Source organism: Mobula hypostoma, chromosome 4, assembly GCF_963921235.1.
Source record: "Mobula hypostoma chromosome 4, sMobHyp1.1, whole genome shotgun sequence".
Lineage (NCBI taxonomy): Eukaryota > Metazoa > Chordata > Chondrichthyes > Myliobatiformes > Myliobatidae > Mobula > Mobula hypostoma.
In genome coordinates this window covers 25,178,547-25,196,966 of record NC_086100.1, presented here as the reverse complement: position 1 = coordinate 25,196,966, position 18,420 = coordinate 25,178,547, and the positions used below count along the sequence as shown (strand labels likewise).

Here is an 18,420-nt window from a genome sequence, read left to right as displayed (position 1 = left end):
ATGGATTTGGATTGCTCAACTGATAGTTGTATAGAGAAGTAGAATCCACTTCCTGATTCATTTTCCAAACCCTATTCTGGCAAGCATGCCCAATTTGTGTGTGTTTCAGTTAAAGGCCTTCTCTGGCCCACACTGATCATGAAAGCAATGGTATCCTTGAGCAATGCATAGCTCTCATTTCTCTGACAGATATGGGTGGGTCTGCTGTCCCAGCATAGACTCGATCAGTGATCACTCTGGACCAGAGGCTGAATCCTAAATTCTTGATGTCTGCTTTCTTGAATTGGTATTGGGGGTAGGGTACTGACATGGATAGAAAATTGGTTGGCAGACAGGAAACAAAGAGTAGGGATTAATGGGTCCTTTTCAGAATGGCAGGCAGTGACTAGTGGGGTACTGCAAGGCTCGGTGCTGGGACCGCAGCTATTTACAATATACATTAATGATTTAGGTGAAGGGATTAAAAGTAACATTAGCAAATTTGCAGATGACACAGAGCTGGGTGGCAGTGTGAAATGTGAGGTGGATGTTATGAGAATGCAGGGTGACTTGGACAGGTTGGGTGAGTGGGCAGATGCATGGCAGATTCAGTTTAATGTGGATAATTGTGAGGTTATCCACTTTGGTGGCAAGAACAGGAAGGCAGATTACTATCTGAATGGTGTCAAGTTAGGAAAAGGGAAGTACAATGAGATCTCGGTGTCCTTGTTCATCAGTCACTGAAAGTAAGCATGCAGGTACAGCAGGCAGTGAAGAAAGCTAATGGCAAGTTGGCCTTCATAACAAGGGGAGCTGAGTATAAGAGCAAAGAGGTCTTTCTGCAGTTGTACAGGGCCCTGGTGAGACCACAAGTGGAGTATTGTGTACAGTTTTGGTCGCCAAATTTGAGGAAGGACATTCTAGCTATTGAGGGAGTGCAACGTAGGTTCACGAGGTTAATTCCCGGGATGGCAGGACTGTCATATGTTGAAATATTGGAGCGACTGGGCTTGTATACACTGGAATTTAGCAGGATGAGAAGGGATCTGACTGAAACGTATAAGATTATTAAGGGATTGGACACGCTAGAGGCAGGAAACATGTTCCCGATATTTGGGGAGTCCAGAACCAGAGGGCACAGTTTAAGAATAAGGGGTAGACCATTTAGAATGAGTTGAAGAAAAACTTTTTCACACAAAGGGTTGTGGTTCTGTGGAATGCTCTGCCTCAGAAGGCAGTGGAAGCCAATTCTCTGGATTCTTTCAAGAAAGAGTTAGATAGGGCTCTTAAAGATAGTGGAGTCAGGGGATATGAGGAGAAGGCAGGAAGAGGGTACTGATTGTGGATGATCAGCCATGATCACAGTGAATGGCAGTGCTGGCTCAAAGGGCTGAATGGCCTACTCCTGCACCTATTGTCTATTGTCTGTTGAATTCCTGACATTTGCCTTCTTCCTCTTTTTTTTCTTGTAGATTAGTGTGAGAATGCCCTTCCTTTTGTATCCTGGCACGCTGCCACCCAGAACTTAAGCTTTGTGCATTACCAGCAGGTCTGGGATAATTGAATTCACTTTTTGGAACATTGCAGTCCTTTTGCTATTGATAGAAGAGCACCAGGCTCTAGACCTGAAGGAACAGCAATGTGCTTCCAAGTCAGGATATGTTGGGGAACCTGCAGGTAGTGGTATTCCCATGCATCTGCTAACCTTATCCTTGGGAGTGGTGAAGGTTGGGGAAGTACTGCTGGAATAGCATGGGTGAGTAACTGTGACAGTAGTGTGCAGGTGGTGGGAAGACTGAATAATTAAGGAGGTGGGGAATGGGCTGCCAATCAAGCAGGCTACTTTATCCTGATTGGTGTCAGGTATTAGGAGCATTGTTGAAGCTCACCTCTTCCAGGCAAGTGGCAACCATCCTGTCACAGTCCTGGTTTGTACCTTGAAGGTGATGGAATGTTCTTAGAGCATCAGGCAATCTGAAGACACAAAGGAAAATTCAGTAGTTAAAGATGACACTTGGAACAGAATTTAGAGGTTATTATAGAGCCTCAGAATTAATTTGTAAGATCATTTTTATTTTGCAGTGCACTTTCAGCTGACATCTCTGTAAAATAAATACATGTTTTAGATTGGAAAAGGAAACTTAGCACGTTACTCTTTGAGTTTGTGGATGGAATTGAATTATTGATATCTCTGAGTTACTATCAAAATCTTGGAAACACATGAACTTGCTTTGGCTTTACTACTTCATTTGTTAAAATTTTATCCTTTTTTGTAACATCTGGATTCACTGACAGAAAGAGTAATGGAGATCTAAATAAGTTAGCATGTCTGTCTTAAAAATAATTTCCAGGGAAAAAAATGTACTATAGCTTCATATTGAGGTACAAGAGACCTCAGAAGCTGGTGAAGCCTAGCGATAACTTGCTGGTAGCAAACAAAATTATAAATTATTGTATTAATCACACTTTTTCTTGGATACGATCACTGCAATCAATAGTCTGTAACGTCCCTTTCAGAGTTGAGCTTTTGAACCACCTGTACAACCTGTTATTTTTTTTGCAGTGTGAACTGAAGGCTCAAAGATCCGAGAATGTATTGAAGTGGTAGGGCTCAGATCCAAGAATGAGAAACGACCCTAGGTTTGGACAACCTAAGCTCTGGATCAGATTGAAAAGGTTCTAGGTGTTGGGGCTAGAGGTGAGGGATGGGCCAGTTCAGCTTGCTACTCTGCACTGAACTGAAGCTGTGGTCTGCAACTGATTGGCTGCAGTGATGACTAATTTCATGGCTGTAGTTTCACTGTTGTGAACTTTGGTTCTGAATCGCTTACTTTTATTGTTTACACAATTTTCTTTTTTTCCTGCACACTCGGTACTTGACGGTCTTTTTTAAAATGGTGTCTATTGGGTTTATTTGTTTTGTATCTGCCTGTAAGGAAACACATCTCAAGGTTGAATGTAGTATACATACTTTACTTTGAACTTTGAATCTGGAGCCAAAAACAAGGTACTAGAGGAACTCAACAGGTCAGATGGCATCTGCAGAGGGAAAAAGACACTCAACATTTCGAGTCGAGACCCTTCATTTAGACTGCTAATATAGTTAACATTGTTCCAGAAACATAATTGCTTTGCAGCAACTTTCACATGGCACTGATTTACAAGCAGCTGTGAGACAATTCAATTAAACTGATCACTAGGATTGCTTGAATGTAAGGTCTTTAAAACAATACGTCATCAAGATGTCCCTGATGTCCTTTGACTCAGTTCTTCACATTTGGTCCATTTGGTTTCTGTTTACTTAGAGTGACCAGAATATACTGAAAGTTTATTTATAGGTTGCAATGCTGTGTGTGTGTGTGGTGTTTGCATATTCTGACTAATTACATGGGCTTTTCTTGGATGCTGCAGCTTCTTCTTGTAATCCAAGGCTGTGTGTTTTGGTAGGTTAACTTCCCATTGTAAATTGCCCCCAAGTGGATAGGTGAGCATGGGGCAGGATTAAATAGGAATAGGTATGTAGCTAGTGAAAATGGATATTTAATCAGTGGGAAGATTGGCTTTTTTGTATGCTATATTAGATCAGATTACCACATACTGTATATCAAAACATACAGTCAAATGCGTCACGTACACTAATGACCAACACGACCTAAGGAATGTGCTGGAGCAAGTATAGCCACACATTCAGTGCCAACATAATATGCCCACAATGTTCAGCAAATAAATAAATAAAGGCATCCGTTAGTCTTGCGAGACCATGGATCTTGCGAGACCATGGATCTCGCCTGGAAAGTCTTCACTCTCCAGGGCGCAGGCCTGGGCAAGGTTGTATGGAAGACTGGCAGTCGCCCATGCTGCAAGTCTCCCCTCTCCACGACTCCAATGTTGTCCAAGGGAAGGGCATTAGGACCCATACAGCTTGGCACCAGTGTCGTTGCAGAGCAATGTGTGATTAAGTGCCTTGCTCAAGGATGCAAGACGTTCCCTCGGATGGGGCTCAAACTCACGACCTTCAGGTTGCTAGTCCAATGCCTTAACCACTTGGCCACTTGCCCACACATTCAGCAAAACAATGTAAACAAAATCTACAACAGAAAAACAAGCATGAGAAAACCTGCTGATGCTGGTTTAGGTGACTTAAATGATGTGAAATATCTTCTTTTGCAGCAGCAATACAGAGCAAAGTCATAAAATTATGATAAAGTGTGCAAAAATAGGAAAAAACAAGGTAATGCTGACTATTTATAAACCTAATGGGCGAAAGGAAGAAACTTTCCACTCTTTAAGAAAGGAAGGAGACCGCAGAAAGGAAATTATAGACTAGGTAGCCTGACCTCAGTGGTTGGAAAGATGTTGGAGTCAATTGTTAAAGGCGTGGTTATGGAGTACTTGGTGACACAGGATGAGATAGTACAAAGTCAGCATGATTTCCATCAGGGAAAATCTTGCCTGACGAACCTGTTGGAATTCTGTCAGGAGATCACACTTGGGATAGATAAAGGGGATGCAGTAGATGTTGTATATTTGGACTTTCAGAAGGCCTTTGACAAGGTGCCACACATGAGGCTGCTTACCAAGTTAAGAGCTCATGGTATTACAGGAAAGTTACTGGCATGGTTAGAGCATTGGCTGATTGGTAGGAGGCAGCGAGTGGGAATAAAAGGATCCTTTTCTGGTTGGCTGTCAGTGACTAGCGGTGTTCCACAGGGGTTGTTGTTGGGACCACTTCTTTTTACGCTGTATAACAATGATGATGGAACAGATGGCTTTGTTGTCAAGTTTGCAGATGATACAAAGATTAGTGGAGGAGCAGGTATTGTTGAGGAAGCAGGTAGGATGCAGAAGGACTTAAACAGATTAGGAGAATGGGCAAGAGAGTGGCAAAAGAAATTTAATGTTGGAAAATGCATGGTCATGCACTTTGGTAGTAGAAATAGATGTGCAGATTATTTTTAAAGTGGGGAGAAAATCCAAAAATCTGAGATGCAAAGGAACTTGGAAGTCCTTTTGCAGAACACCCTAAAGGTTAACTTGCAGGTAGAGTTGGTGGTGAGGAATGCAAATGCAAGGTCTTGATTACAAGAGCAGGGATGTGATGCTGAGGCTTTATAAGGCACTGGTGAGGCCTCACTTTGAGTATTGTGAACAGTTTTGGGCTCGTCATCTTAGAAAAGATGTGCTGGCATTGGAGAAGGTTCAGAGGAGGTTCACAAGGATGATTTGTGGAATTTATTATCACAGGCAGCTGTGGAGGCCAGGTCATTTGGGATATTTAAGGCAGAGCTTGATAGCTTCTTGATTGGACATGGCATTAAAGGTTATGCGGAGAAGGCTGGGGAGTGAGGCTGAGGAGGGGAGAAAAGGATCAGCCATGATTAAATGGTAGAGCAGACTTGGTGGGCCAAATGGCCTAATTCTGCTCCAATGCCTTATGATCTAAACTCTTCCCGAATAACTTCGCTCAACTTTATTGACTCCATCACTGAACTGTTTCCACAACCTATGGACTCACTTTCAAGGGCTCTTCATTTCATGTTCTCAATATTTATTGCTTATTTACTTATTTGTGGTGCGTGGCCAGGTGGTTAGGGTGTTGGGCTCACAAGCTGAAGATCGTGGGTCCGAGTCTCGGCCAAGGCAGCGTGTTGTGTCCTTGAGCAAGGCACTTAACCATACACTGCTCCAGTCCACCCAGCTGAAAATGGGTACCGGCAAATGCTGGGGGTTAACCTCGCGATGGACTGGTGTCCTATCCGGGGGGGAGTCTCGTACTCTCAGTCGCTTCACGCCACAGAAACCGACATAAGCACCGGCCTGATGGGTCACAAGGCTCGGGACAGACTTTAACTTTTTTTATTTGCTTATTTATTTAGCTTTATTATTTCTTTTTTTTTGTATTTGCACTATTTCTTGTCTTTTCCACATTGGCTGATTGTCCGCCCTTTGGGGCGTGGTCTTTCATTGATTCGAATGTGTTTCTTGGATTTACTGGGTATGCCTGCAAGAAAATTAATCTCGGGGTTGTATATGGTGACGTATATGTTCTTTGATATTAAATTTACTTTGAGCTTTGAACTTCAGGCTCCTATACTTCCCCCCCTCCCCCACCACTCGATGTTAGTACCAAGAAGGGGAAATGTACCGGACGGTGAGGGACCTTGGTGATACTGCATTCTTTTTTTCTCCAAAAATACTTTATTCAGAAGTATTACAAAATAAAGTTATATACATATAAAAAAAATTTGTTGACCCTGAGTCCTTATTCAATAAATAAAGTTATTATACAATAAAATTATGTGTTGACTCTCTGTTCATATGCAAATGAAAGATGTTTACAATAAATCATTCATTTACTCTCAACCCTTGGTCAAGAGTTAAGGCTTACTTGCAATAAAATTATCAACAATAAAGGCAGGCGTTGGGTCTAATTCCTTTTCCAAATTAACAATTCACTGTCTGGGTCACCATGTTGATTCATCTGTCCACGCCGCTGATGAGGGTAGGTCTCCTCCCCACCCAACCCCTCCCACTCCCACGGGTGATGAACCTTAAACTGTGGTCCTTCCCAACCGGGCCTTCGCGGTGGCCGCACCAAGCTTGAGTGCATCCCTCAGCACGTACTCCTGCAGACGAGAGTGAGCCAGTCGGCAGCATTCAGTCAATGACATCTCCATGTGCTGGCAGACCACCAAGTTTCGGGCAGACCAAAGCGCATCTTTCACCGAATTGATGATCTGCCAGCAGCACCGGATGTTTGTCTCCGTGTGCGTCCCTGGGAACAGCCCGTAGATCACAGAGTCCTCGGTAACGTAGCTGCTGGGCATGAATCTTTGCACTGTCCCCTCCATTTTCCTCCACACCTTCTTTGCGAACCCACAGTGTGCAAAGAGGTGAGCCACATGCTCTTGACGGTGTCCTTGATAGTGAGGGTGAGGAGGATAAAGTTGAAGCTGTACCACTACTGCAGTTGCATTGTGTAATCGCTCGGCCATTGTTACAGAGATGCAGTCTAGAATTGGAGCTGGGGGAGGAGTAGGTTCTAATGAAGGCAGTACTTATGGAATGATGATTTCAGCCGAATTGCTACAGTATCAAATAAGGAAAGGAAGGATGGATAAGTTCTGATAAGGCCTTACTACAAATTTAATGAAAATTGGTCCATAATGAATCATGTCTAGCCCTGACGAAGGGTCTCGGCCTGTAATGTCGACTGCACCTCTTCCTAGAGATGCTGCCTGGCCTGCTGCGTTCACCAGCAACTTTTATGTGTGTTGCTTGAATTTCCAGCATCTGCAGAATTCCTGTTGTTCATGTCTAGCCCTTATTCACTGGGATCTGCATGAAACAAAATGTGAACTTTCCTACTTCAAAGTCAGTACTTTCTGGTTGAGCATAAATGCATCAGTGTCTCCTTCAACTCCTCTCCCAATAGTCTGCACAGCAGTTATTCATATGCTTGTTCTATCAATCTACCAGCTTGTGTGCATGGTCGGTTATCAGTGTTATACACAGAACTGCCACCCTTCCCTAACCTCCTTGCTCTGAAAAGTACATCTTGATTTTTCACACTTGCTGTCTTGGCCACTGTGCAGGCAATGCCCAGGTCATAGTTGGTGGTGCTGGTTGACTAGGACATGAGGCAGAACTCTTTTTCCTCTTTGAAATAATGTGGAGTATCACTGTGGACTGTTATCAGGAATTCATCAAGAGAAGCGAGTTTCCTTCCCATTGTGGTAACTAGAGAATTTTACTTGCTGATCTGCTAGCAAAATTCTAAACTTCAAAAATTGCATTATGTGTTAGTTGTTTTTTTTAATTGTATAACAGAAATAACAATATTTCCTTTGAGAGTTGGAAGAAATTTTGAACCATGGATCCCAGTAGAATAGAAAAAAATCCCTGAAGTCTTTTGTTGATTGTTACACTGCTGTAGAATTCCAGCTTGTCACATTCCTGATTTGATGTCAGTATATGATGGAGAATAAATTAGGAAATGAGAAATTGAAGTATCATAAGTATTGTTTTAAAGTTTCCATTTAAGATTGATGTAGGGGTTAAAACAAAGTAATTAAGATTGCAATTAGCATCCAGTAGATATAATACTCATGCAGTTTGTAAGTGTCGTAACTAAAATCTGAACCAATGTCCCAGGGGGCAGTCAGAGGGAATGAGACAAAGGTAAAACAAGATTTGATTACAGTGATGTATGAGGTATTCCATAAGTGCCACAACGGAAGCAGAAAGATTCATGGGGTGGGGGAGTCTTGATGACTAAATTGGTCACAAGATTATTTGTAATGGTAAATGCTGTAACCTGTCTCAAGGGATTGTGCCTCACAGGCACAGAAAACAACTCTAGACACTGGGAGTGCACTGCAGCCTTTCACCATCATTCCAGAAGGTATGATATGAAATGCATTCAGCACAAGTACAATATTATTAAAACTAGGCACTAATGTCACCCATCCTCATGACCCTGTCTGACTTGCTTGAGTTTCTCCAGCAGTTTGTGTGTGTTGCTCAAGATTACCAGCATCTGTGGAATCTCTTGTGTTTATCATTGATTTCCACTTGTTGCCCACTAATATTTGTCTCTGCCTTACACCACGACAGCATATTAGCCAAGATATTAATGAATGGGTAATGAGAGAGTACCTTGTCCCAGTACTTGTCTCCACCTTTCTTGTTATAATGATGCATTTCACCTCAATCAAATTGTTTCGCTAATGGATCTAATCTTCTAAACCGATGGAAGTTGTTCAGTCTACGGTGAATACAGAACCAAGGCTATGAACACCTGAGTGTGCAGACGATGTTTTCACTTGAGCATGCTGAGTGAAAGGTTTTGCTGAAGCTGTTGATTGAATGGACCCAAACGTAACTTGCCCCTGCTGTTGTCTGACAATGAAGGTTCATGGCAAGACCTAGGAAGATGTGAACCCTTCCAAATGTTAGGCAGTTATTGACAAAGGCAGACGTGCATCTAGAAGCTTGGGATCTCTGCTGCTATAACCAGTCAGGATCTGTGTGATTAGTTCTGGGAGCCAATTATGTTCGGTGACTAGAATCTATGCAAACATCACTCTGCTATCATTCTAATCAGTAGTCAGTGTAGGTGTTCAGCAGGTCGGGCAGCATCTGTACAGATTATTTTGTGTGTCAGTGTAGGTGTTTCTTGGCAATTTCAACTGCTGATGGTTGCTTGTAATATCAAAAGGAGACTGGAGATTCTGTGATGTCATTATCACGATGGATTGAGGACTAGTGCTGGCTTATTAACTCACTCTGCTCCTTGGAGCTACATGAGATACCATTAAAAAGTTCTGCAATATTATTTTAAATTGTAGGTCTGAGATATAGAAACATAGAAACATAGAAAATAGGTGCAGGAGTAGGCCATTCGGCCCTTCGAGCCTGCACCGCCATTTATTATGATCATGGCTGATCATCCAACTCAGAACCCAGCCTTCCCTCCATACCCCCTGACCCCTGTAGCCACAAGGGCCATATCTAACTTCCTTTTAAACATAGCTAATGAACTGGCCTCAACAGTTTGCTGTGGCAGAGAATTCCACAGATTCACCACTCTCTGTGTGAAGAAGTTTTTCCTAACCTCGGTCCTAAAAGGCTTCCCCTCTATCCTCAAACTGTGACCCCTCGTTCTGGACTTCCCCAACATCGGGAACAATCTTCCTGCATCTAGCCTGTCCCATCCCTTTAGGATCTTATACGTTTCAATCAGATCCCCCCTCAATCTTCTAAATTCCAACGAGTACAAGCCCAGTTCATCCAGTCTTTCTTCATATGAAAGTCCTGCCATCCCAGGAATCAATCTGGTGAACCTTCTTTGTACTCCCTCTATGGCAAAGATGTCTTTCCTCAGATTAGGGGACCAAAACTGCACACAATACTCCAGGTGTGGTCTCACCAAGGCCTTGTACAACTGCAGTAGTACCTCCCTGCTCCTGCACTCGAATCCTCTCGCTATAAATGCCAGCATACCATTCGCCTTTTTCACCGCCTGCTGTACCTGCATGCCCACTTTCAATGACTGGTGTATAATGACACCCAGGTCTCGTTGCACCTCCCCTTTTCCTAATCAGCCACCATTCAGATAATAATCTGTTTTCCTATTTTTGCCACCAAAAATATACCAAATATATGTGGTATAAGTTATGTTAGGCAATGTCCTCATCACAAGAAGGAAAAGCAAGGGACCCAAGATGGTCCTGGAAGTTGCCCAGGAAAAAGGGATTGTGGTCTCCTGCTCCAGAAAGATTCCATGATTTTAAGATTCCATGTCCGCTATTCTTCCCAAAAGGAGAGGAAGCCCAGAGTTTCATCCAGGATGAGACTGAAACTGAATGAAAGTTTGAGTCAGAGCAGTGTAATGCTTAACATCTGCAATCAATTTATCTCTGGCCCAGATTATCTGCCAACATTTGCTTCTTGACAAAATCTTGTTTGATATCAGCAGAGTATCTTATTTTGTTTGTTATTTATGTTGTATTTCTTGTTATTTCTTTACCAAGTTTATTGTGCCATTTGTCAAAGACCAATGAACAGGTAATAATGCTTTCATTATCCATATGAAAAATCATATCATTTTTACAGGAAAAAAATGAAAGTGAGAATATCCTAGATGAATCAAATAACTAAATGAGAATACCCTAGGTGAAGTAAGTACAGTAATATCAAAAGTCAAAATAGGAAGTCAAAAAATGCATTAGCAAGAGTATAGGATGGAAATCAAGAAATTCTATTGTTGTACCTTGTTAACCCACACCTGAACCATTCAGCTCATTGAACCACTAGAAATTAAAGATCTGCATATTTTGACTTGTTTCTCATTAAATCTAAATAATTTGAGGCAACAATAAACAAATTAAAAACTTAGCTAGAGTCCAAGTCTTGGAAAGTACAAAGCTCCTATAAAAATGCTGCGTGTGAATTAGTGATTGGATTATTAATTTCATGAGTTGAGACACAGTGAAACACTTTGTTTTGCATGCCATCCACATGGATTTTGTTAAACACATCAGTATATCAAGGTAGTATGAGGGCAGAACAATGACGGGGCAGAATATAAAGTGTTATGGTTACAGAGAAAGTGCATGCAGATATAGAAACATAGAAACATAGAAACATAGAAAATAGGTGCAGGAGTAGGCCATTCGGCCCTTCGAGCCTGCACCGCCATTTATTATGATCATGGCTGATCATCCAACTCAGAACCCAGCCTTCCCTCCATACCCCCTGACCCCTGTAGCCACAAGGGCCATATCTAACTTCCTTTTAAACATAGCTAATGAACTGGCCTCAACAGTTTGCTGTGGCAGAGAATTCCACAGATTCACCACTCTCTGTGTGAAGAAGTTTTTCCTAACCTCGGTCCTAAAAGGCTTCCCCTCTATCCTCAAACTGTGACCCCTCGTTCTAGACCTCCCCAACATCGGGAACAATCTTCCCGCATCTAGCCTGTCCAATCCCTTTAGGATCTTATACGTTTCAATCAGATCCCCCCTCAATCTTCTAAATTCCAACGAGTACAAGCCCAGTTCATCCAGTCTTTCTTCATATGAAAGACCTGCCATCCCAGGAATCAATCTGGTGAACCTTCTTTGTACTCCCTCTATGGCAAAGATGTCTTTCCTCAGATTAGGGGACCAAAACTGCACACAATACTCCAGGTGTGGTCTCACCAAGGCCTTGTACAACTGCAGTAGTACCTCCCTGCTCCTGTACTCGAATCCTCTCGCTATAAATGCCAGCATACCGTTCGCCTTTTTCACCGCCTGCTGTACCTGCATGCCCACTTTCAATGACTGGTGTATAATGACACCCAGGTCTCGTTGCACCTCCCCTTTTCCTAATCGGCCACCATTCAGATAATAATCTGTTTTCCTATTTTTGCCACCAAAGTGGATAACTTCACATTTATCCACATTAAATTGCATCTGCCATGAGTTTGCCCACTCACCCAACCTATCCAAGTCACCCTGCATCCTCTTAGCATCCTCCTCACTGCTAACACTGCCAGCCAGCTTTGTGTCATCTGCAAACTTGGAGATGCTGCATTTAATTCCCTCATCCAAGTCATTAATATATATTGTAAACAACTGGGGTCCCAGCACTGAGCCTTGCGGTACCCCACTAGTCACTGCCTGCCATTCTGAAAAGGTCCCGTTTATTCCCACTCTTTGCTTCCTGTCTGCTAACCAATTCTCCACCCACACCAATACCTTACCCCCAATACCGTGTGCTTTAAGTTTGCACACTAATCTCCTGTGTGGGACCTTGTCAAAAGCCTTTTGAAAATCCAAATATACCACATCCACTGGTTCTCCCCTATCCACTCTACTAGTTACATCCTCAAAAAATTCTATGAGATTCGTCAGACATGATTTTCCTTTCACAAATCCATGCTGACTTTGTCCGATCATTTCACCGCTTTCCAAATGTGCTGTTATCACATCCTTGATAATTGACTCCAGCAGTTTCCCCACCACCGACGTTAGGCTAACCGGCCTATAATTCCCCGGTTTCTCTCTCCCTCCTTTTTTAAAAAGTGGGGTTACATTAGCCACCCTCCAATCCTCAGGAACTAGTCCAGAATCTAACGAGTTTTGAAAAATTATCACTAATGCATCCACTATTTCTTGGGCCACTTCCTTAAGCACTCTGGGATGCAGACCATCTGGCCCTGGGGATTTATCTGCCTTCAATCCCTTCAATTTACCTAACACCACTTCCCTACTAACATGTATTTCGCTCAGTTCCTCCATCTCACTGGACCCTCTGTCCCTTACTATTTCTGGAAGATTATTTATGTCCTCCTTAGTGAAGACAGAACCAAAGTAATTATTCAATTGGTCTGCCATGTCCTTGCTCCCCATAATCAATTCACCTGTTTCTGTTTGCAGGGGACCTACATTTGTCTTTATCAGTCTTTTCCTTTTTACATATCTATAAAAGCTTTTACAGTCTGTTTTTATGTTCTCTGCCAGTTTTCTCTCATAATCTTTTTCCCCCTTCCTAATTAAGCCCTTTGTCCTCCTCTGCTGAACTCTGAATTTCTCCCAGTCCTCAGGTGAGCCACTTTCTCTGGCTAATTTGTATGCTACTTCTTTGGAATTGATACTATCCCTAATTTCTCTTGTCAGCCACGGGTGCACTACCTTCCTTGATTTATTCTTTTGCCAAACTGGGATGAACAATTGTTGTAGTTCATCCATGCAACCTTTAAATGCCTGCCATTGCATATCCACCGTCAATCCTTGAAGTGTCATTTGCCAGTCTATCTTAGCTAATTCACGTCTCATACCTTCAAAGTTACCCCTCTTTAAGTTCAGAACCTTTGTTTCTGAATTAACTACGTCACTCTCCATGTTAATGAAGAATTCCACCATATTATGGTCACTCTTACCCAAGGGGCCTCTCACGACAAGATCGCTAATTAACCCTTCCTCATTGCTCAAAACCCAGTCCAGAATAGCCTGCTCTCTAGTCGGTTCCTCGACATGTTGGTTCAAAAAACCATCCCGCATACATTCCAAGAAATCCTCTTCCTCAGCACCTTTACCAATTTGGTTCACCCAGTCTACATGTAGATTGAAGTCACCCATTATAACTGCTGTTCCTTTATTGCACACATTTCTAATTTCCTGTTTAATACCATCTCCAACCTCACTACTACTGTTAGGTGGCCTGTACACAACTCCCACCAGCGTCTTCTGCCCCTTAGTGTTACGCAGCTCTACCCATATCGATTCCACATCTTCCCGGCTTATGTCCTTCCTTTCTATTGCGTTAATCTCTTTTTTAACCAGCAACGCCACCCCACCTCCCCTTCCTTCATGTCTATCCCTCCTGAATATTGAATATCCCTGAACGTTGAGCTCCCATCCCTGGTCACCCTGGAGCCATGTCTCTGTGATCCCAACTATATCATAATCATTAATAACAATCTGCACTTTCAATTCATCCACCTTATTACGAATGCTCCTTGCATTGACACATAAAGCCTTCAGGCGCTCTTTTACAACTCTCTTAGCCCTTTTTAATGCTTGCCCTGGATTTGTCGGCCTGCCACTTTTACTTTTCCCCTTTGTACTTTTTGCTTCTACGCTCACTTTACACCCCTCTGTCTCTCTGCACTGGTTCCCATCCCTCTGTTGTGAACTAACCTCCTCACACCTAGCCGCTTTAATTTGATTCCCACCCCCCAACCATTCTAGTTTAAAGTCACCTCAGTAGCCCTCAGTGCAAGACCACAATAAAATAGATTGAGAAGACAAGAGTCCATTTTATTGTACAAAAGACCCGTTGTAAATTGGGGGACCGCTTCGTTGAGCAGCTCGGCACCATCTGCCACAAGTGGGAAGTGGGACTTCCCGGTGGCCAAACATTTCAATTCCGATTCCTGAAACCTTTCCGACAGGTCAATCCATGGGCTCCTCTCGTGCCAAGATGAAGCCACCCTCAGGGTGGAGGAGCAACACCTTACATTCCGCCTGGGTACCCTCCAACCTGAGGGCATGAATATCAATTTCTCCTTCTGGGTGGAGGAGCAACACCTTATATTCTGTCTGGGTACCCTCAACCCAATGGCATGAATATTAATTTCTCCTTACAGTGAACAAAAATCACCCTCCCCCTCTATTCCCCACTCTGACCTTTTTCTTCTTCTCACCAGCATATTACTTCCTCCTGGGTCCCCTCCCCTTTCCCTCTTATTGTCCACTCTCCTTCCTATCAGTTTCTGTCTTCTCCAGCCTTTGACCGTTCCCACCCGCTTGGCTTCACCTATCACCTCCCAGCTAGTCTCTTTCCCCTCCCCCCCACCGTCTAATTCAGGGATCTCCCCTCTTCCCTCTCAGTCCAAAATGCCCACTGTTTACTCTTTTCCATGGACGCTGCCTGACCTGCTGTTTTGCATGTGTTGCTTTGGATTTCCAGCATTTGCAGATTTTCTTGTTTTCATGGTTTACAGGAAGTCCGTTCAATTGTCTTATGAAAGCAGGATAGGAGCTATCTTTGATCCTGGTGGGTAGTGCTTTTGGGTCTTTGCATCTTCTGCCTGATGGGAGGTGTAAAAGAGAGAATGTCTGAGATGGGTGTGGTCTTTGATTATGCTGGCTGCTTTCTGCTTTTCCAAGGCCAGGAGAAGTGTAGACAGACAACATGCTTTATCATGAAGTAAGTCATCCAGCTCTGGCTGCTGGGATCTTAAATGGAGCAATCTAAATCCTAACTGAAAAAAGGGCCTGGTGCCATGCCTAAAGGCTCTGAAGAGTGATCTGACAAGCTAGGTTCGACAACTATTGGATTGTTGGGGAGCTGGCAGAGTGCGTACAGTTAATGAGATACAGTAAACTTGTGGGAAAACTTCCATATATGCCCAAAACATCTGGGTTTAGAGCTGCAAAGGTCAAGTGAAAATCTTGGCATGGCACTTGATGACTAACTGAGTTAAAATCACTTTTTAGGACTCTACAGCTTGTTTCCTCAGTATGATTTATTTACTGTTTATTTTGTTTTTATTTATTTGCACAGTTTGTCATTTGCACATCAATGTCACTCTTCACTGTGTGTAGTTTTTTTCATGATTCTATTGTATTTCTTTGTATCTACTGTGAATGCCTGCAAGAAAATGAATCTTACGGTGGTATATGGTGACATAGATGTACTAGATAAATTTACTTTGAACTTTGAAAAGGGTGTGAAAGTGATTTTGATTCTTTGTTGACTGTGTTAGTATAGAAGTGTATTTGATGGTTAGCATCAAAGGGTGTGTTTCTATTCTCACAGAATCATACAGAGATACAGTTTAGAAATTAGTCCTTTCACTCACCCAGTCTTCATACAGACCATTAATCACATTTACAATAATCCTACGTTAATTCAGAGATTGCGATTGAACCAGGGTCACTACAGTCATGAGCTTCATTTCTATCCGCTGCATTTTTGTGTCACGGTAAATGACTTTATGCTGTCTGAATCTATATAGCCAGAAAGTGCAGCCACATAGTTGGTGTTAGGGCACATAGCAAATACTAATTTTAACAGCAGCCATTCTTCAGATTTGAATGTGGATTGCAGATTGAATTTAAAACACGGCTCAGAACGATGGTCTTCACGGAGCTGCAGGCTGGAGCCAATTGCAAACAAAGAAGCATGCCATTTGACCAAAGAAGCTTGCATATGCACGAATGCACCCCAGAGCCACTGGGAATTAACATTCAATTTGGGTGTCTGGAGTGTGGGTGTGAAGATGGAAGCGTCTGAAAATGATATGCAATACAAAGGAAGCAATGTAGATACATTTTAACTATAGACTTGTCCTGCTGTTACCTTTGATCTTTAGCATATAAAATTGTCATGTAATAGGCTAGGAAAATCTCTTCTTCCAAGAGTATCTGAAATATGATGCCTGTGGCTCGTTTTTGCTGAACAAACACTTATACATCCACTAGCTTCAGTGTCCCCCCGTTGACTTTGTTCACAATCACAATAGTTGGCCTGATATCCTGGAAGGTTTAGCTCAAATGGGCTGACGGGATTTCATGAACAAAGGAGTACCTTATTAACAAACAACAAAATAAATTACATTTTCCAAAATTAAACAACATCAATAATACTAAAATTTATCTGGCCAAATGGTTTGAATGGTGAAATATTTAAAGACACCTCAAACTAAGTTTTTAAAAGTAAGGAGTAAAGGGAGAACTCATGTAATGCAGTGAGCAATGAATGCCAAATAAGTAACAGGTAAAGGAAATTGAATGTATCAAGAAATAGTTCAATGATAACAAGAGACGTTGGAATCAATATGAAGATGATATTATCTTATTCCCATTCTTGAAACTATTTACACATTTACTCTTAGGTATCAAATGTTTTCAAATAGTTGTGACCACCGGAGACTGGCAGATGGACAAGTAAAAACATACGGGTATTTGCAGTGTGCTAAAATATCAAGCAAACATTTCCCTTAAACTGTTCGTGGTTTGTAAAAAAGTTAGCATCAATGTGCATGTAAGGGAACTTGACAAGTGATTTCCCATGAGCTGAGATGATAAAGAAGTGCAAATGGCAGGCACGAAGTGAATGAATCAGTTATTATTCAGAACAGCAAATGTGAGATTTGGGAGTGAAAAAAAAACAAACTCTTGATTTGATAATGAGTTCTTGTAAGAAATTGGTGCATAAACTCAGCTATTCTTGGGATATTGCTTCTCACAGAAATTACATCAAAATGACAGCAGCATAGAAATAAGCAATTAGAAGTCCCAAAGAGGATACTGCATTGATTTAAGTGTTGAACAATTCTGCCTTGTGCAGTCTGTGGGATTTTTCAATGGGAATATACTTTAAATAAGGTCTTCATCCTAACAAAGATATTTGGCACTAATTTTTTTTTAAAGTAAGTATCCAGTAATCATAGAGACCAAGGGAAATCTAGCTGTCCATTTGTCTACACTCTGCCAGATTCTGAATGAATGAATTATAATCACTGAGCTATGAGGATTCTACAATATATACTGTGATAGTTGCTGCTGCTGAAGTTAAGCCATCCAATAATAATTGGGATGAAATTATGTCAAACTCAAGTCTGGCCTCTTAAACGTTGGATACCTATACTGAAAAGGCTTCATTGTAAGTGAACTTCTGTAGTTGTTTTCTCAGGGACATGAGGCCACTGAATAATTTGCACTCCAGCTTAGTACCATGCTGGAATTATTTTAGACAAGGGATAGGGATGCATTTCAAAATCTGTAGATACAAATTAAATTAGTCATCTGAAGTTGCCCACTACTGTCTAAAGAACTTCTTATTTTGTTTAGAAAATGGTATGTAAACATTTCCCACAGAATTAGTGCACATGTAATTTATTCAAAAACAGGCAATATTTTGCATCGGAATTATTTACTATCACTGACATATGCTGTGAAATTCGTTGTTTGGTGGCAGCAAGATATGAAACTTACTATAAGTTACAAGAATAGTGTAAAAGTGGAATAATAAACTGGTGCTCACGGTTGTGGTTCCTTTCAGAGCTTTGTGGAGCATCGGGTGACAACCTTGCTGTTTCTTTAGCCCTTGTCTGGTTTTTGTTTTTACGAGGCCGAGTTGCTAACGCTCAACCCAGCATGGATGGAAAGCGTGCAAGGAGCCGGCCAGACTTGAACCTGGAACTAATTGCCTTGAAGATGCCATTACACCATCAGCTGTCTACTGCTCATGGGTTCCTGGAAACCTGATGGTTGAGGGGAGGAAGCTGTGCCTCCTCACTGATTATGTCCCAAATGTGATATGAAGCATACCACCGTCATGAGGCACCAACTCCTGAAGATGTACTCTGGTGGGGAGGGTTGTGCCCATGGTGGGGCTGGCTGAGTGACTCAATCCTGTGCATTGGAGCCTTCATACCAGGTT

At 42.2% G+C, this 18,420-nt stretch overlaps 1 long non-coding RNA gene across 1 annotated transcript in view; it reads left to right on the top strand.

Moving 5' to 3' along the window:
• The first annotated feature begins 7,599 nt into the window (after positions 1–7,599).
• Positions 7,600–18,420, top strand: part of LOC134345176 (uncharacterized) — a 55,149-nt gene continuing 44,328 nt past the window's right edge. Inside the window, exon 1 of the long non-coding RNA XR_010017626.1 lies at positions 7,600–7,715. This is a non-coding gene — a long non-coding RNA (uncharacterized LOC134345176). The remainder of the gene's footprint in view (positions 7,716–18,420) is intronic.